The sequence below is a fragment of the Hemicordylus capensis genome, chromosome 1 (assembly GCF_027244095.1).
Source record: "Hemicordylus capensis ecotype Gifberg chromosome 1, rHemCap1.1.pri, whole genome shotgun sequence".
In the NCBI taxonomy this organism is placed as follows: Eukaryota; Metazoa; Chordata; class Lepidosauria; order Squamata; family Cordylidae; genus Hemicordylus; species Hemicordylus capensis.
This window is the reverse complement of record NC_069657.1, coordinates 259,784,810-259,805,495: the sequence shown is the minus strand read 5'-3', so window position 1 is coordinate 259,805,495 and position 20,686 is coordinate 259,784,810. Positions and strand designations below refer to the sequence as shown.

Sequence of the window (20,686 nt, the reverse complement as noted above, 5' to 3'; positions counted from 1 at the left end):
GTTTCTGCAATGGGGAAGATAAAAATTAATACAAAATCAAAAGAATGTCGTTCCTTCACATGGGAGTGAAATACTGGTCTTAGGGAGGGCTTCAGATCAAGAACTTTTTGTAAACTTCTGGCTTGAAAGAAGCCAGTTTTAGCCCATTTCCATTTTTAGTTTTTTAAAAAATCATCAAAAATCAGAGGATTTACCCATAGCTTTGAAAAAAAAATAACAGAGTCCTGCCAATGTGGACATCATGTGTGCCAGATTTCATAACTTACTCCCAACTATTCTGGAAATATGGGGGGAGGGCGTAAAAGGGACATGTTGTTACCCCTTTCATGAACGTAAAAGGTAGATACCTCCAGATACTGGAGGAATGATGATCCAAACAGAATCTTCAGTTTCAGAAGTTTTTGTAAAATTCTGGCTTGACATTTCACTATTTTTAGCCATTTTTAAGAAACAAAATTTTCCAAAAATTCACCAAAAACCATGGTGAACCAATTCTCTTCAAATTCAGTACAGGAAGCCCTGACCCCCTTCCCGCATGAATGTGGCATATATCAAGGTTCTAGGACAACCCAGTGATTTTTGCTGGCTGCTCCCCCCCTCCCCCCGATTTCTCTATTCATCTCTATGGGGGGAATGGTGCCATTTTGCAAATTCTGGAATTCAGAAGTATTTCCAAATTTAATTTTGATATTTCAGAATTAATTCCAACTTTACCAATCCAATTGTTGGGGGAAAACCAGATTTGAATTTTACAGATTTTAACTTATTTGGGGCAGTCTTAGGTAAAATCAAAATGGTCAAATCAGAATTTTCACAGGCCTAACATGTTGTGCAGGTCACCTTAAGTGGCGCAGCGGGGAAATGCTTGACTAACAAGCAGAAGGTTGCCGGTTTGAATCCCCGCTGGTACTATATCGGGAAGCATATAGGAAGATGCTGAAAGGTATAATCTCATACTGCACAGGAGGAAGCAATGGTAAATCCTTCCTGTATTCTACCAAAGAAAACCACAGGGCTCTGTGGGCATCAGGAGTCAAAATTGATTTGATGGCACACTTTACCTTTAACATGTTGTGCAAATTATTATTCCTTTTTCTATGTAAACTATAAGAACTCTTTTTCTTGAAAAGTGGAATATAAATATTATTATATATTTCTATTATTAAATTTTTGTTGTTGTTATTCCCATTTCTACTGTGTCCAACAACAGACTTATGACAGTGGAAGGCAGTCCTCTGATCTAAAAGAATGATATAAAATGAGAGTCCATGGGGAGAGGCACTCTCTGAGGTATGCCTCATACTCTGGGCCTAGGTAGATACAAAACTGGCAGTCATATTTGTTGCTCACACATATGCCCCGTTCACATATAAAGTGGAGGGAGTCTAATTTTAACATTAAGAAGAGGGAAAAGAACCCTCCCTCTCTCCCATTTGACCCTTCTATTGACTATTGTCCAGATTCTGTTGTTCCCCAAACCTGGCTGCAATACCAAAAGTGAGCTGGGCTAGAGTGGAAATTTCTGGGATGATCAAGCATGGGGAAATGAGGCAGAGAGGATTCTGCTCCTTCCACCCATATGCCCCTTTTGGTGTTAAAATAATACCCCACCCCTCACATTATACATTACATCACATCTAGTTTGGCCTTAAACTATTCATTTTTCACATATTCTTGACTACTTCAGTTACATTTTTTTAATTATCTCTTGGGTAGTTCAGTGTAAAACTTCTGTTTTATTGGGCAAGTGAATGCAGAAAAAGGTTAACACCATGAAACTCTTTTGAGCTGATACAAAAGCAGCATAAATCATCCCCAGTTTGTTTATTTATATATATATATATATATATATATATATATATATATATATATATATATGTTTTTACTTGCATTCCTGATGCTTTGACTTTGACATGAATGTTAAGTATTAATAATAAAACAAGCCTAGAATATAAAAAAATTCATTTTGGCTGAGATTTCGTGTCATATTTCAAAACATAGTAAAACTGCAGTGTTGGCTGCAGAATTGAAAATGATGCCACGGGTTGGGCCCCTCCAAAAACAAGCACAAAAATGAGTAATATGATTAAATACACAAACCATCTTTCAATCATTCTTACCAGGTGATGGCTTGCAAACAAAGAGCCTGAAAAGTTTCCAATTATAATAAATTTATGTTTTACAATAGAAAAAAGCAAATACACCCATTTACCCATTTCCTTGTTGAAACCATCAGTCACATCACAGAATTGATTAATCTTTAGTACAAGTCACCTTTCTGGCATCTATGCTGTGAATCTATCTAAGCCTTGCAATGTGGTGAAAAAAGTGAACTGAGGTTCTTTGGGAACAACTCTGCACAAATTTATTTTTGTTATTACTTGCCGCAGCATGATAAACGTAATATGTTTTAATTCAATCACAATTGAAACAATGGCATCAGCAGATTGGGAGGTGCCTCTCTTCCCTTCTGCTATCTCAAACACAAGGGGGCTATTCTGACGATCGGTAAAAATCAGGCTAGGAGAGCCTAGCCCGATTTTTGCCAATAGTAAGAACCACCAGGCTCGGCTGCGAGCCCGGTGGTTCTCGAGAGGTTAACCCGCTGAAGTACCCTTCCCCTTAGCCTGGGTTTGCGGAGCGAGCGCTCTGCAAACCTGGGCTATCTGATCGTGAGTAGCCACAGCACGGCTCCGCACCGCGGCTACTCATGAGGAGACCCCTGGAGGGAAGGTGAAAAGCCACCTCCTGGCTCTGGGGGTCTCGCCAGCATGCCCTGCGCACCCGATTGGTCCCCACTCCCCCCAGCCCCTGCCGTCTGCGTCACGGAGCTGGCAATTGTGTGGGTGGCCGATCCGGCCACCCAGGGCTCCCTCTCCACTCGTGAGCTTAGCCCGCACTCCCCGCACACCCTGCAAAACCGAGACTCACAGATCCTGAGACCTGGCTCAAGATCTTAACATTTGATCATATGACCTCTTGAAGGAAAACCCTGCTAACTGGGCAAAGAGGCACCTTTTACCGTGGTGATTCTCTCTATTTAGCAGGGGGAGAGTAACTGGCCCTATTCACGCCCAGCACAGTATCTCCAGTGACTGTTGCTGGTGTCTATCTTATGTTTCATTTTACACTGTGAGCCCTTTGGGGACAGGGATCCATCTTATTTATTTATTATTTCTCTGTGTAAACCGCCCTGAGCTTTTTTTGGAAGGGCGGTATAGAAGTTGAAATAATAATTGTAGTAGTAGTAGTAGTAGTAGTAGAAAGTTCTTGAGTATAAACACAAGAAGAGTCCCCAAACCAGGAAGCTTATACCATCCAATTGTATACCATCCAATTGTATACCATCCAATTATACCATCCAACTGGCCTGAGAGATGCTGAGGCCCTCCCTCACCTCCCCAAAGGAAAGGTAATATCCATGTGCCCTGAGGGGGAGTCAGAGGAACAGAACCCAGGCCAGGGCAGCTTATACCATCCACTCCTTAAGGGTCCACAACTCTTCTTAAAGTTCTTAAAAATAAAATTTAATTTTAAATTACAGGTCTTCATTTTAAAATTGTAAACCACCTTGAATTCCCTGGAGGAAAGACAGTATATAAATACAATAAATAAATACTGAGATCATTCACACAATCAAAAAATCTGTTTTGCCTGAGTTTGGGAGCTGTGTTTGTGTGGAAGCAGGCAAGGAGGGAAATCTGGGTAAAAGTGATGGTATGGAAGCACAGTCAAAGGAAAGGAAATCCAGGTTTTTCTCCTGTATGACTTCCACACAATCACTTCTAACCAGGTTTTCCTCCTTCCTTGCTTCCACACAACCAAAAATTGGGAGAGTACACAGCTCCCAAGCCTGGGTAGCACACATAAGAATGGCCCTGCTGGGTCAGGCCCAAGGCCCATTCAGTCCAGCATCCTGTTTCCCACAGTGGCCCACCAGATGCTTCTGAGAAGCCCACAGGCAAGAGGTGAGGGCATGCCCTCTCTCTTGAAGTTGCTCCGCTGCAACTGGTATTTAAAGGCATCTTTCTTCTGAGGCTGGCCTATAGCCACCAGACTAGGCGCCATTGATAGAGCTGTCCTCTGTGGATTTGTCGAAGCTCGCCACTCAAGCTTGTGGCAATAACCACATCCCATGGCAGAGAAGTCCATAGATTAATTACACTCTGTGTGAAAAAGTACTTCCTTTTCTTGGTTCTAAAATTCCTGGCATTCAGTTTTGATTGTGTGAATGACTTTAGTTTTTGATTCTGTGAATGACCTCACTGTATCCCACTGGCAAATCTTTTTTTTTAAAAAACTTTTTTAAAAAGAAAAATTGTTTTGAGGAAGGCATGATCATATACTTCATTAACTATATTTTTAGAAACCAGTATTAAGATATTTCTGTCGATCATAATAAAGTTACAATTTGTGTTCCTATACAGCAAAACATTTGTCAATGAGCTTGTTCATTTCAGCAATATCTACTGTTTTAATCAGCCGTTCCTTAGTTAGGAGTTGGATGTCAGTTCCCCAGTCTTATTTTATTATTTATTTATTTATTTTTACATTTTATATCCCGCTCTTCCTCCAAGGAGCCCAGAGCGGTGTACTACGTACTTAAGTTTCTCCTCACAACTACCCTGTGAAGTAGGTTAGGCTGAGAGAGAAGTGACTGGCACAGAATCACCCAGCAAGTATCATGGCTGAATGGGGATCTGAACTTGGGTTGCCCCGGTCCTAGTCCAGCACTCTAACCACTACACCACGCTGGCTCCATGTGTATATACAATCTTTACCATAACAGACAGATTCACTATGTACTGTCTCATGTGAGATAAACAATTATCAGCATTTGATTCAACGAAAGAGTAAAAGGTTCCATTTAAAATTAAAATTTGTTTTGTTTCATAGCTGCAGCATCTGAATGGACCTGCAAATCCACCTCCACTAACTGGAGATTGCGCCAAAAGGAAACCCATTTATAAGAGTCAAGGAAAGTAGGCCAGAGCTCCATGTCTGCTCTCATGGGGCAGTGACCCAAATGTGGAAGTGGGGCTCACGCACCCACTTTGTGACATCACACATGTGCCTCATGAAGGCTCAGCCCGGATCCACCACCCTTCAGGTGAAATTTAGGTGTCCTATCACTTTTTGTAACTGTCTGAGGGTGATCTCCTTACCCTGTGTGCATACGGCCAGCAGATCCTTTAGAATTGCCAGCTTCTCGCCTGGGAAATGGGAACACTTCTCTCTAGTGTCTAATTCTACACCCAGGAATGTAAGCCTCGATGCAGGACCCTCAGTCTTTTTCTGGGCACGGGGAAATCCCACTCCAAACACAAACCCATAAAGGATTCCAGCAAGTGGGCACAATGGTCGGTGCTTTTTTTGCCCGAGAAAATGAAGTCATCCAAGCAATGTGCGTAGGATTGCAGTCCCGTCCTGTGTCGAACTGCCCACTCCAACATGGAGCTGAATGATTCAAATGCAGCTCAGAGGCAGAGCTCCCATAGGCAGAGCTCGGTCAATGTAATAGTTGCCGTGCAATGCAAACTCCAGCAGATAAAAATCCTAGGGGTGCATAGCTAGGAAGCAAAAGGCAGATTTGATATTGCACTTGGCCATAAGGGCCCTGTGCCCACAGGAACGTACCATCTGAACTGCCTTGTCAAACAAGGTATATGCCATCATTAACCAACCCCCCCCCCCGGGGAAAAGACAGATGATGAATGAGGCAATATTCTCCGGAGCCCTTCTTTGGGACCACCCCCAAAGGGGAGATCCGAAGTGTGGGCAGCGGGAGGACCCCAAATGGACCAAGCATCCTACCAAGTGCCATCTCCTTATTGACCTTCCTGACAACTACCGCTTCCATACCTTGTACTGACTTCAGATTTGGGGCCATGCTGTGTTCCCGAGGGAACATGCACAGAATCCTAAAACCCAAAGTAAACCCCTCTAACAGGTATGCAGCGTGCTTCCAGTTTGGGTAGTCACGTAGTAAGTGGGCCAAGACGGGAAGCCTAACTGGGCTGGGGCCCTTTCCCATTTCCACCCCCTTATGGCACTAATAATCTGGGGTCATAATCTGGAGCCACAGTTCTTGATGTTGCTAATTCCACAGGATCGTGGGGTCTAGAGCTGCACACATGCAGAAAGAGTGATTGTAGCATTCCCAAGCATTGTCCACAAAGTCCATATAACCCCTGTGGATGATGTCAAAGTACTTGACCAACGCAGGCCCCTTGGCAAGCTGGAGCTGCGAAACTACCCCCATGTAAACAGTGAATGCCAAGAGCCAGTTCATCCAGTTATGCTCTATGGGCTTTCTCTTGGTCTTTTCTTTGTCCCTGTCCAGCTCACCTTCTTTAATCACTGGTTCTGTCTCCCTAAAAAGGAGCTGGAACACGTCTACAAATTCACCCCTCCAAATGTGTTCTTTTACAATGGGAAGCAGGTGATTGCCTAAAGGCAGAGAGGTGTTCCCTGGAGGGTAGTGTTCCTGGGAAGGAGCTGGCAGCACAGGTGTTGCAGGTGGCACTGCCAGCGATCCAGCCAGACCTGGTGTGTTCATACCCTGCCAAACCTGGATACAAGAATTGTACGGCATAGGCTGCCTAACTGTTCCTGGATAACAGCCATAAGGGTGTGTTGGAACCCCATAGGAGTATAAGCCCCAAGGATAGAAACCTTGAGGATACTCACCTGAGCCAGCATCACCAGCATCACCCTAGTCCTCACTACCAGATTCCAGAGGCTTTGGTGTTTCTCCATCCTTGTCTTGAGTTAGATCAACCGGTGCAGAATTGGTCTTCTCCGCTTCTAAGGCCACCAGTCCATTGGATAGAGTCTGCATCAGTTTCACTCTTTTTGCTCCCCTGGTCAGCTTCTTAGGCTGCGGTGAAACCCCTGAAGGCTCCCCTTGTCCTTCCTGTCCTGAGGAGCCTTGTGTTACTGTTCCAAAGCTTCCAGGCAAGCAATAAGTGCTGAATAGTGCCCATGTCCCCATCATCATCATCTGAGGATGAAGAATCAGGGGGTGAGGTTTCCTAGGTGGTCTGATGGGCCTTCCCCCTTTCTTGCCCGTGGCTTTTTGGGGCCCCATCACCAACAGATAACTAGAACCATTAGAGCCAATATAACCCGGCAAAAAACACCCCCTAGAATAACCCAGAAGATGATAAATACAGCTACAGCCACCCAAGCCACAAAAGCTTAGTACCAAAGGGCAAGCCCTAACAGGCATCCAAACGCACAGCCCCTCACTCTCCCAGCAGCCTCTCAGCCCCACTGCACTATCTAGGCAGTTGATAGCAAGGACGTGTTGCAACACCCCCTCCCCCCGGCAAATCAAAGGATTAAATAAGCTAGACAGGCCCCAGCCTCTAGAGCCCCGACCTGGGTAGCCCTCGCCAGGCCCAAAGCCACCAAAAAATGCTGCCCAATAAGGCCCCAATACGTCTCAAACGCCGGGTTAAAACCGCATCCAGCAAACCCCAACCAATGCTGCCACAGTCCTCTCACTGCTCCCAGAGCGTCAGCTGATGGGCCACCTGACCCAATTAACACCGTTCCACCCTGCCACTACACTGCTGCTGCTGAAGGCCTCAAGGACCAGACACCCCCGCGCCCAAGTCAACAGAGGCCCAGCTTGAAGAGCTCTCTCCCCACACATCTTTCTCTGCTACCTGCAAAGAACAGATTGACGGGGAGATGCCAAAGTGGCCCTTGCTGGCCAGGAGCTCCATCCCCTCCCAACAAAGTGCTCCTTGTGAAGGGGTCTGGGGTGAACAAGCCACGCTGCCCATTCAGGTGTCGAGCGGCTAGTTTTTAGCTGTTACTTGAATTCATAGCCATTCCTATGATACATTCACTTTCCAAGAACGTGTGACAGACAATAATCTCCATTATTATTTGGAGATATCTCTCTATTTATTGGGAGATATTTGAAACAAGAACAAGACTACCATCTTGTTAGATCCTTAAACCTAAAAGTGTGTAGTATTGTGCTATGTGCCAGGCAGAGGGGAGTCTGATGCAGGCACTTACTTGCCCAGCAGGAACACTATTACAAGAGCCCATTAAAGGGCCTCTGTTTTCCTGCTGCATTATTTTACTTCTCTAGTCTAAATGCAGAACATCATACCAGCTGAAAAGACCTTTCAAAGACACACCAGAACCCAGCTGAACAAACGACACTTATTAAGAGTAAGTGGTTTCATTTATAGGTTTTCCTTATTGCTACCTCCCAGAGTGTCAAATTTTGTTTTAATTAATGGAACAAATGACATACTAGAAGTGTATGATAAAAACCTGCAGTTGAGGAATTGTCCCTGAAATATGGTAGAGTGGACTTTTAAAATAGCATCTAATTCAATTGTTCCAGTATTTTCCAACTGCTTTTTAATGTCTTTAATAACTCAGGATACAGTGTGGCAACCAGCCAGTTGAAACAATAAACCTAGCTGATATCTAATCAATATGTGTGTGTGTGTGTGTGTATAACACCTCTATACGTGATCACCCAAACCTGGGTTATCTTCTGCTAATTCAGGTTTGCATGAACATGTGAACCAGGGCAAAACCTGCACACACAGGCTGTCCAAAAGTGGGTAACCTGGGTTTGTAGATTGTGTGTCCACTTTCCACTCCATTTGTTGGTCCTGGCAGCCAGCTGCCATGTGGCTAGAGGGGCTCTGTGAATGTGCTGCTCAGCACAATCCATTCTATCATCACTTGCTTGAAATGGCTTGAATTGGGTTAGCCCCACCTCCTTACCCCTTGTGGCCAATCCGTGTGGCTGCTGGCATCATGGGCTTTCCCACCTCCTGGCTGCACCGTGCATTATGGGAAGGTTCTCCCAATTATCAGAGGCCTTCCTGGTGCCAAACTCACTGCTGCGGCACTTGTCTGGGAGTGGGGGTCCGCTCGTCTGTCAAGGATGGGGTAAGGACTCTTCCAAGCTCAAACCAACTGTTTCCGATTGTGAGCAAGTGCCCTATATGTTATATATACAGCCACTATATGGAAAAAGCTTGAATTGTGATCCCATTTATTCAGCTGCAAGAGTCATTCACACTATGTTACCAAGAGAGGTCCAAAAAGATCTCACCAATGTCAAGCCCAACCCTCTGTCCCAAAGCATCATACTCACGTACCTTGTTATTCCCTCTCCCCCAAAATAATCCACATAATCCAGACCACATTCCACCCCCACATTTACTAGACAATGTGACACCACAAAATTCATTAGGCTGGTTCACATGGCCATGAAAATTAGGGTAGGAGGAGGGCTATCCAGATGTACATGATCATCAGAATTCACATATTTCCCTCCAGCTCAGGCTGCTCCCAGCAAGGCTATTCAGCTTTTGTACCCAGCTTTTACCAAGGGTGAAGGGGAGGAGGGGCTCCTAACCTTGTCCTTTACTCATGAGAACCCTTACACCTCTTCTATCCAATCATTGGTGCCCAGCACATCCTCCCCCACATGGAAACAACAGAGAGCTGTGCACACAGCGGCTGCCATCAATGGACAAGCTAGCCTGAGAAACTCACTCTGTGACCTGAAGCTGGAGCAGCTTTGACAGGGCTGCTCCAGCCTCCTGCTCCTTCAGAGCCAATGGGAGGACAGCCACTGACATCATGAAACTTTTCCAGTCTGCTAGCAAAGCAAAGCATGCTGGGAATGCATTCCAGCCCTCCATGATGGATAGGGCTTGCAGCTGCCGAGTTCTGCAGCTGCCGAGTTCTGCACTGGAGCCTTCACCAACCATACTTGTGTGTTGATTCATTTTGCAGAGCCAAGCTGAGGTGATGCCCATGTGTGGCATACAGGGTAACATCTCGGCTGACCTCCTATCCACCTCAAAATGGTCATGTGAACAAGTCTACCAGCCGTCCAACTATAAGCCGAACTACATGATACAAACAGTTGCATGATTCTCTGACTGTGCTTTCATTTAATAACCTCCAAGGCAGCAATCAGGCAGCCTCTGAAAAAGTGATCAGAAGCAGAACTGTGGGAAGAATGGGATGCTTAAAGTTTTCCCTTTCTGCTGCTGTTTGTCCATTCAAAAGTGTTCTCCCCAAGTAGCTTTTCTCCTTGCCGGGAAAAGGTTATAAAAAGAACAGCAGCTCTCCTGGGTTTCAGACAATTGACTTTATCTGCCCTACCTGGAAATGCCAGGGATTTTAATCTGGGACCTTTTATTTATTTTATTTTATTTATTTATTATATTTCTATACCGCCCAAAACTTGTGTCTCCAGGCGGTTTTGCAAAGCAGGTGTTCTATCACTGAACTACAAGCCCACAGCCTAATCCCTAGAGAAATGACAGTAAATTATAATGCTGGATTGAGATTTACAGAGATCAGATGGAGGGCATTTGTTTCTGCCTTGCATGAACTCTCCTCTCCTGTTTCCTGATAGAAATAAAAGACAGGCAAGTCATTCTTCTCCATTTTCCCTAACCATTGATTCTAATTTGCTCTCTTCCCCTATGGCCAGATACTTTCTTCTGCCTGACCAGGGCCTCACTGCCATGCTGCTTGTCTAGAGAAAAGAGCAGTGCAGGCAGATGTAAAATCAAGGACACCAGGATGAAGGTGAACTTCAGTATCTATTTCAGCTCATCTGGAGCTGTGCAATGTTCCATTTTCCTGTAAATTATTACAGAACAAAATAAGCTGAAAGAGAGCAAACTTATCCAGGCCTGTCTATCCATATCCAGAAGGGATTCATAGCCACAAAGCACTGAAGACAAAAGAAAGAAGTTTTTTTGGCAAGCTAACCAGCTGATGAGACCCAAAAATGTCTTGCTACATAGTGCCCTATACCACCTTAAGTAGCGAGTGGAGAAATGCTTGGCTAACAAGCACAAGGTTGCCGGTTCGAATCCCTGCTGGTACTATATCAGGCAGCAGTGATATAGGAAGATGCTGAAAGGCATCATCTCATACTGTGCAGGAGGAGGCAATGGTAAACCCCCTCCTGTATTCTACCAAAGAAAACCACAGGGCTCTGTGGGCGCCAGGAGTCGAAATCAACTTGACAGCACACTTTACATAGTGTCCTAGTTCTGTTGTGATTTTAAAATATATATATTTGCATTTTGCACTTCACCCAGTAAAGGTTCCTGCTAAAATGTTTACAAAACTCATTAAGGCTATTCTCACAACCATTCAAAAGTGGGCTAAGGGAGCCCAGCCCACTTTTGAGTGGTCGTGAGAACCATATGGGCAAGCCTGGTTGTTCAGCGGCAGCTAGCCTGCCTAAATAAAGGGAAAAGGAAAGGTGCCATTGAGTCCGTGTCGACTCCTGGCGACCACAGAGCCCTGTGGTTTACTTGGTAAAATACAGGGATGGTTTACCATTGCCTTCTCCCATGCAGTATGAAATGATGCCTTTCAGCACTGTCCTATATCGCTGCTGCCCAGTATAGGAGTTTTCCATATTCTGTGAAATGCATCCGTGGGGATTTGAACCAACAGCCCTCTGCTCTCTAGGCAGGTTGCTTCCCTGCTGTGCCATTAGGTGGCTAGCCTGCCTAAACACCCCTCCCCTAAAATGAGGTTAGTGGAGCAAGCGCTCCACTAACCCCGTGTCTGTGCTCGTGCGTTGCCACGGTGCGGCTCCACGCCACGGCGACTCACATGAAGACCCCCGACTGGGAGGCAAAAACAAGCCTCCCAGCATCAGGGGTCTCCCCAGAATGCCCCGCACACTGGGTGGCCCCCGATCCCTGCAGCCCCATCTGGCTCTGTGACAGAGCCAGTAATTGTGCGGGCAGCCAATCCAGCACCCAGGGCTAGCCCCCTGATCGTTTGTGGGGAGAGCGGGCTCGACCCACTCTCCCCACAGAAGCCTATTAGGCTCTACTCACTGGACCGGGTCTCACGGCTTTTCGCCTCCCCGCCTGGAGTCTACTCATGAGTAGGCGCAGTGCGGCTACTCACGATTTTGAAAAACAGGTTTGTGGTGTGCTCGCTCCACAAACCTGGTTTGGGGGCAGATTTTCTTGAGCGGGTTACCCACTCCAGCACCACCAGGCTCCCAGCCAAGCCCAGTGGTTCTGACGATTGGGAAAAATCAGGCTAGGCTTTCCTAGCCCGATTTCCCCCGATCGTGGGAATAGCCCCACTGATTGTGTGTAGAGCCTCATAGAGTCAGAGCGGCTTAAATTGTGCTGAAATGCCATCAATTAGAACCACCACATTAAATGAGAGCTGTCAGGTAGGGACTCAGACAATGTACTTGCATGTTTTCATAGTCCAGCAACAAGCCTCACTTGGAAAGAACACCACTGCCTGTAAGAACTTCTTCCGATTCCTTTTCCGGGCTACAGCATTGTAGCTCAGTAAAACTTCATTTTTATAGGCAATAAAACTCGACAGGAATTTCCCCCCTCCCCTGCTGAAATGGTGCTGGCAGGCTCTTTCTTCTGACCTCTAGCAGTGTAATTAGTGGAAACGCAAATGAAGACTGCAGTGTGCTGTTACAATTAGGAGGGAATTTTCGCTATAGCACAAAACCCATAGACAAGTTCAGGAATGAAGGAAGTGGGCAAGGGGCCATGCAGCACAGAGGGAGCCAGAGGGCTGGCCTGACATTGGTGATAGAGTTGTTTGGTCGGGTTAGGAACAAGGTGGGCACTCTGATCCAGGTGGAGGCAATCTCCAACATCTTCAAAGCCCAGCTATATACGTATATTGAGGTGATCAAAACTCAGTCGGTCTCAAAGCCTTGCATCCTAACAGGCAAACGTTTGGAATAGTTCGTAGCCTTTCTAATTTAGGTCCTTGAAAGTTAACTTTCCATTGCTGGGTGAGTGGCACACTGCCCAGGATGGGCACTACCTTTCCTGCATGCACACTCTCTCCCTCTCTGCTCCTGCCCAAATGCCGGCTGCCTCCTAATTATCTCCCCCTCTCCTCTCCTCCTGCTCCACATGCCCATCAGTCACCATCGGCTCACTCTCCTGTCCCCCGCAAGAGGTACATGGTGCAAGCTGATACATGCATGTAAGGACCATGGAGGGAAAAAGAGAGCATCCAGCCGATGAAGCAAGTGTTTCATCTGCTGAAGAGGGCAAGGGGCAACTGATGGGAAGGGGTGTGGCCAGCGTGCGATAGCACACTCAGTGGCTTGCCCCAAGGCCATTGGCAACCTCACGACACCCCGAGTTGTCCCTGGGGTGCCGGACAGTGCCTGCTTTTGCCCACTGCTGCTGCGCCAGCACTGCCATCTTCTCTCTCTTTCCAACCCCCCACCGCCCCTAGCTTCTCCCCATGAGACAAATGTTGGAAGTTGAACCCCCACTGCATCTGCACTGTCAAGCCAGTGCCTGCTATTCTTCTACCTGCTTGCAGCCTGACAGTTTGTCTCTCAAATGGTGCCTAGTTCTGGCAGACTCTGCAAGCTGTCACCCCATTAGAGAGGACCAACGCTCCTCTCCCCATTTCCCTGACCTCTATCTCTTTTGGCGCCAGGCCACCCTAGAATATTCACTGTAACGAAAAGCTCTGTGAAAACTGAGGCTCCTGCCTACTGACTCCTCTCCTCTCCGTGCCTGCTGCTTTTATGCTCACATGAGAGCCAGCGTGGTGTAGTGGCTGGAGTGGTCGACTAGGACTGGGGAGACCCAAGTTCAAGTCCCCATTCAGCCATGAGACTTGCTGGGAGACCAGGAGAGGAGAGCTGGTCTTGTGGTAGCAAGCATGACTTGTCCCCATAGATAAGCTGTGTCTGCCCTGGTTGCATATGAATGGGAGACTTGATGTGTGAGCACTGCAAGATATTCCCCTCAGGGGATGGAGCCGCTCTGGGAAGAGCAGAAGATTTTAAGTTCCCTCCCAGGCTTCTCCAAGAGAGGCCTGAGAGAGATGCCTGCCTGCAACCTTGGAGAAGCCGCTGCCAGTCTGTGAAGACAATACTGAGCTAGATAGACCAATGGTCTGACACAGTATATGGCAGTTTCCTATGTTCCTATGACTCTGGGCCAGTCATTTCTCTCTCAGCCTAACCTACTTCACAGGGTTGTTGTGAGGAGAAACTTAAGCATGTAGTACACCGCTCTGGGCTCCTTGGAGGAAGAGCGGGCTATAAAATGTAATAATTAAAAAAATGTAAAAATAAAATAAGTGTGACCATCCATTTGATGTGAGAAACCATGACAGCCACTATGCCAGCACTCTGCTTCTGCCACCTCCATAAAAGACAGAGAGACTGCAGAGATCTGCTCCTGCATATGTCTGTCTCAGTGAAGAGCAGTTGTGTGCCTCAATGCTAAATGCTCCTATTTGTGTCTGCCTCAGTGAAAGAGGAAGAGACCTTTGGCCAAACGCTGCCTGCTTCACACACGCAGGCCAAGGTTTTGTTGCAATCTGCTGGGAAAGGAGAGACTGGCAACATTATGACATCACGCTGACTGTGCCTGCTGGGAGAGGAGAGACTGGCAACATTATGACATCACGCTGACTGTGCCTGCTGGGAGAGGAGAGACTGGCAACATTATGACATCACGCTGACTGTGCCTGCTGGGAGAGGAGAGACTGGCAACATTATGACATCACGCTGACTGTGCCTGCTGGGAGAGGAGAGACTGGCAACATTATGACATCACGCTGACTGTGCCTGCTGGGAGAGGAGAGACTGGCAACATTATGACATCACGCTGACTGTGCCTGCTGGGAGAGGAGAGACTGGCAACATTATGACATCACGCTGACTGTGCCTGCTGGGAGAGGAGAGACTGGCAACATTATGACATCCAACTGATGGCTGGTGCAGCTCAGCTGAAAGCCAAAGGGGCCCTCCCACAACTGCTGCTGAGAGACTGGCCCCCAGTCCTCACAAGATGCCAACTGCTTTCATGAGAAAGGTATTTTTAAATTTATTCTGTACCAGACAAAGAAGCTATTCACATGGGCACCAAAAACCAGCTGAAGGAAGCCCAGCCCGGTTTTCAATGTGTGCGTGTGTCCTGCTGGGATCGGGCCCGAGCCCGGTGGTGCCTCAGCAGCAAACCCACCGAGGAGAGCCACCCTCCCAAATGTGGTTAGGAGAGTGGGCACTCTCCTGACCCCTTTATGTGGCCTTCTGCCAGCTGTGGCTGCTTGCAGCCACGGCCGGCAGACTGAGGAGATCCCGGGCAGCTTGGGGGGGGGAGGGGATCCCCATAATACACCGTGCACTCAGTGCATTATTGGAGCTCCGGTGGGGGGTGATGTGGGGTCACGTGTCCCGACACCCTGGCCCTCCAAGCAACCCGCAGCAGCAGGTAGTCGTCTGGGCGGGCGATCCTCACCCCAAAGAGGCCACAGTTGATCCATCTGCAGGGAGGTCAACTCTTGAGGGTTTCCTCCCTGCTAACCCTCTTGCCCTTTCCCAGTCTGCTTGTGAGAAAGGGCTCAGTGGCTCCTTACCTGTTTTTCTTATTCTCCCATCCTCCCAAATGCAAGTTCCAACCCTCCTTGGATAGACAGGCAAGCCTCACTGTCCACCAATGCTTGCTTTGGACATAGGGCAACTGGCCTCTAATTCTTGCTGGCTGCCAAGGCCAGCCTCTCTCTGTGCTGTCTGCCCGTCATTTCTCCAATGAATGTGAGCACCTGAAGATTGAGCGGCCACCATTGGGCAAAGAGGAAGCACCAGAGGGCCAATAGGAGAAAGGGTGTGGTCAGTGCCATACAAAAAAACTAAAGCTAAATTAAAATGAGAACTGAAATTAGAATTAAGACTAAAACGTTACCTCCTATACTCTACTAGTCTGCAACTGTTACAAAATATCATGGCTGATGCTATTAATGTCATATTTCCTACACTTTATCTGCAAAACTTTCAACATACCTTTAAAAAGTCTTGGGACTGCAGTACTTGTCATAGTATTTCACAAGTTGGATGGGCTCAAACATCACATAGAATGAAGGTTTATTTCTTTAACCTTTGGTTTCTTTACTTTTCTAAACCCACACAGGGAACAAACTAAATTTTCTTTTGGGCTCTCAAACCAAGATGTGAATCCTAGGTTCAGAGTGAATTTCAGAAGCTAGATTTGTGCTAACCTTGGCCCTGCATGATGTCCCAACTGATCATCTTGGTTTAATCTCAGTTTGTTTTGTTACTACTGCGCATGTGTACTAGGAACTGAGCCTAGAATTGCAGGGGGGTGGGGGGTGGGGGGAAGCTGTCACTCTGGGCATCAAGTACCAGTAGCTGCTGTGAGCAAAGCAGGCTAGGATTGCATCTGGGAGGTAAGGAGAGGGGGCAGGACCTGATGAAGCCTAGGTTTGATGATCATCTGCAATGCCGATCTCCACTTATTAAATTAACTGGAGTTAAAATAAACCTTGGCTCTGCATGATTTGTGATTGACTCTGCCTACGACTACGACAAATATGTACATACTGCTTTTCAATAGAGGTCCCCAAAGCAGTTTACATAAATATATAAATATAAATAAATGAATAAATGAAATGGCTCCTTGTGCTCAAAGTGCTCACAATCTTAAAAAATGAAACATAAGATAGACACCAGCAACAGTCACTGGAGGGATGCTGTGCTGGGGATGGATAGGGCCATTTCATCTCCACTCTGCTTAAGGCTGCTTCTTATGATACGTTTTGAATACTGGACTGTATACCTTGAGCAAGTTCATTTGCTGCTTGAGAAACACTGAACTACATATAGAGGGACAAATCTATGAGCCGGGTCTCACGATCAGTGAGACCCGGTTTGTAAGAGTGAGCGGGGAGAGCGGGATAAGCCCACTCTCCCCGCTCACGATCAGAGCGGGAGCCCTGGGCAGCCAGATCGGCCGCCCACCCGATTGCCAGCTCTGTGAAGGAGCCGGCAGGGGCTGGGGAGCTTGGGGGCCATGCGGCCCCCAGAAGCTCCAGTATGCCCTACGTGAGCACGCAGGTCATACTGGGGAGACCCCCCAGAGCTGGGAGGTGGCTTTTGTCTCCTCTCCGGGGGTCTACTTGTGAGTAACTGCAGTGTGGAGCCGCACCGCGGCTACTCAACGATCTTTAAAACCATGTTTGCAGACCGCTCACTCTGCAAACCTGGTTTTAGGGCAGAGGTAGTTAGGCGGGTTACTCGCCTAGGAACCACCGGGCTCACAGCCAAGCTGGGTGGTTCACACAATGAGGTGAAATCTGGCTAGCCTCCGCTAGCCCGATTTCGCCCCATCATGTGAATAGCCTCTATGATTATGTGTTGCTAACCTGTAATTTAAAATAGATTAGAAAAACCATAGCTGGAAAATCAACTACTTGAATGGCAAGTTAGAAGAATTAAAGGTAGATTCCAACAAGCACATCTGGCCATTTCCCTGCAAAATCATAAAATTGGTCATCAGATCCCAGAAAGAGAGCAGGTGGGGTGTTTTCATCGTCAATATTTGGGTAATGGTGTTAGACTTGCTGTTTCCATGACTAGTAACTGATGTTCACCAAAGTATGCAAGGTCTCTCTCCCATCATCAATCTGCTTTTTGTCTAGAATTTGCAAAAGTTTAAAAATGAAAATAAGAATTAGGAGTCCCATAAAAGAAAACAGCTTCTTTCACATTGGGGAGGAACTCTGCACATGCTTCAGAGACACTTTGAGTTTAGGTTATTTTACAACAGCAGCAGCAGCAGGCATCAATGTATCTGAGGTGTCAATATTTCTGAGAACCCTACACAGGGAGTGTTAATTTTGCTGTGCTTTCCCATAGTCCTTTGCAAGATTTCACTGTTCATACTCCATCTATACAACAGAAGCAACTACCTTTCAAAACTGTCGCATAGAGAGAAGAGAATCACATCAAATGTTGTACTCTGGGAAGGGATAGAAATAAACACACACTTCTGTTAATTTGAATTCACTTTAACTCCTTTATCATCCTACTTTCTTTTTCAGCCCCTGCCCTCAACTCAGATGAACTTAAACTCAGTTGGGATGTCATATTTTATCTAACTTTGTGACAGGTGCAACCATGTACATCTGAACAGTCAACTTGAATTGAGCAACGACCTTGAGAGAGAATGACATTTACCCCCAAAAATAAAATTGGGTTAACCGAAGACACTGATCATATGATTGTGAATAAGCCTTAGTCACATGAAGACTGCAAAAACTGTGATAACCTGGCAGGTTGAAATAGTCAGTGGAGCACTATCTTGTCACTGGACAGTCTTCAAATAATGAAGCAGTTCTCCACTGAAGGTTTGGATTGGAGGCATCCCACTATGGGTTGGGCCTTTCCATCTTTGTCCTTGGAAATGTATGCAGATATGTACTCAAACTGAGAGAAACCCAGTAATGAGCCATCGGTTTATAACTGGTTTGGTTAATAGATCATTGTAGTCTGTCACCAATGAGGTTTCTTTCAAACTAAGGGTCAGACTAGATGTTACTTTGAGCATGTGATTGGGACTAGTTTGGGTCACCATCCCCCCACACCACAGTAAATGGAAGTTTGATTGAAACTATGGTGAAGCGGGAGAGGTGATTTAACTCTCTGTCCCAGCCATGGTCTCAATCTACAGTATATACTTCGAACAACTGCTATTTCCCCTGTATCAGGAAAATCCTTGGGAGCTTCTCCCCCAGGGCAATCTGGCTTAGGACAACAGTGTGGGCAGAGGACCCCCACCACAGTTCCAATGTACAAGGGTGAAATCCCTTGTTTGAGTGGCATTCTTCCTCCTTGGAGAGCAGTGTGGGTTTTAGCAGGTCAGCCTTTTGGGTGCCAGGTATGAATTTTCGACTCTTTCAATTAGCCAATGATGGGGAGTCTTTTTTCCTTCCCTCAACTGTTCTCCTTAATTAGTTAGGCTCCTTTCAGTCACAATGGCAGGTATAGTGTGGGTTTTAGGACATTTAGTACCCCTTAATGTTGAGCGCCCTAAGGCATGTGGATTTGGTATGAACAGGCGCTGCAGTTATTCCGTAGAGGCTTTACAGCTTAGAATAATTTAACTGGGGCTTCTCAGGACATTAGGGCATTGCCAGCCTTAAAGAATGAATGGCTTTGGATGGGAGGGGTGATGCTAGGGATGTGCAGAACCGGTCCAGCGGTCCGCGGTCTGACAGTTCGGTCCAGGGGTTCATAGGTTCGTGATCGAACCGAAACACACACAGACACCCGGTTCCATCCGGACTGGAACCGGAACGCTGGGTCCAGCCTGGCAGGTCCGCAAACTTTTTTTTAAAAAAAATTAAAATGTAAAAAATAACTACCTGTAGACCCTTCGGGGTGCTGTCTGTAGCTGCGGGGCGGGGGGGGGGGTCTGCGCGGGTTCCCTCTCCCCCCACTGGCCTCCCTCACCACCCGGCCGGGTAAACTTAGTCTTTTTGGCCCTTTCAGGCCTCCGTAAAAGCGAGCGCCTGCCATTTTGGCCTCCACCACACATGCACAAATGCCCTCTGTGAGGCCTGGCATGACCTATGGCCTCGCAGAGGGCATTTGCGCATGTACGGTGACAGCCAGAATGGCAGCTGATCATTTTTACGGAGGCCTGAAAGGGCCAGAAAGACTATGTTTACCCGGCCGTGGCGGTGATGAGGGAGGCCAGCAGAGGGAGGGAAGGCCAGAGCGGGGAGGAGAGGCCAGCGTGGGGAGGGGGAACCTGTGTGGGGAGGGGGAACCTGCGCGGGGAGGGGGAACATGCGCAGGGACCCCCCCTCGCAGCTACATAAACCCCCCCGAAGGGGCTATAGGTAGTTCCTTTGTACATTTTTTTAAAAAATTAAAAAACGTTTGCGGACCGGTCCGGGACCGGACCGGGGGGGGGCATTTGATGGGGGCTGGACCAAACTGGCCCAGTTCCGTTCGAGGCTGGTCTGGCCTCGAACCGAACTGAGCCAGATGGTTCTGTGCACACCCCTAGGTGATGCTTCTTGCTGACACCTTGATCTTAATTGGGTTGGCGAAGACGTGCAGTAGTCAGCTGTTGGGTTGTGAAGGTGTTTCGAGCCAGGCTGTAATTGTCCAACAAAAATTAGGGAAGCGATCTGTAAGATCTTAAGGCTGTTCACACGAGCAGCCCTACCCAGGCTTGAGAAGCCCTAGCAGCGTAGGGCTGCTCATGTGAAGCGTCAGGATCGAGGTCGATCCAGGCACTGCTCCACTGGGTAGCCCAAGGTATTGCTCTCTTAACCTCATTCAGCAGGGTGGCTGGTTTGACGGGTTCACTGCTGAGGCACTGCCAGGATCAGGCCCGATCCTGGCAGTTATCATACACAGGCAGGACTGGGCTTGGCTTTGTTAGTCCAGTTTTGCCTGCATGTGAGAACAGCCTCTAGGATTACCCCCTTGTCCTTTCTTCTTTCTGTATCTCTGCTCTAAGACTCTTCTGATAGGTAGACTGATACTCTAAGGACACTCGTTTCTTTTGTTATCTCTATTTCTTCTTCTTCCTTCCACGATGAGGTAGCTAGTACATGAGGCAGGCTTTCTGTCTGAGTTTCTAACTTCTTAAAATAAACCTGTTTTAGCCCTTCAACAATTGTCTCCAGATCTCCTCTGTGAGCTCTGTTCTCATCAAACTGGGTTTCTCTTCTGCATACTGTTGCTTCAAATTCTCCCTACAGTATTCACACAGAATAACTCCAGGCAGACACAGAGCTCTTAACCAAGCATTCTTACTGAGCAACAAACGGAGCAAAGATAGCAGATGCAACAACTTGGGAGATTCAACATACTTCAGTA

The 20,686-nt window shown here is 47.1% G+C and overlaps 1 long non-coding RNA gene across 1 annotated transcript; it reads left to right on the top strand.

Annotated features, from left to right (window-relative positions):
• Positions 1-14,314: 14,314 nt before the first annotated feature.
• On the top strand, positions 14,315-18,056 carry LOC128340778 (uncharacterized). The gene is made up of 2 exons (XR_008313950.1): positions 14,315-14,867; positions 17,893-18,056. It is a non-coding gene; the product is annotated as an uncharacterized LOC128340778 (long non-coding RNA).
• The last annotated feature ends 2,630 nt before the right edge of the window (positions 18,057-20,686 follow it).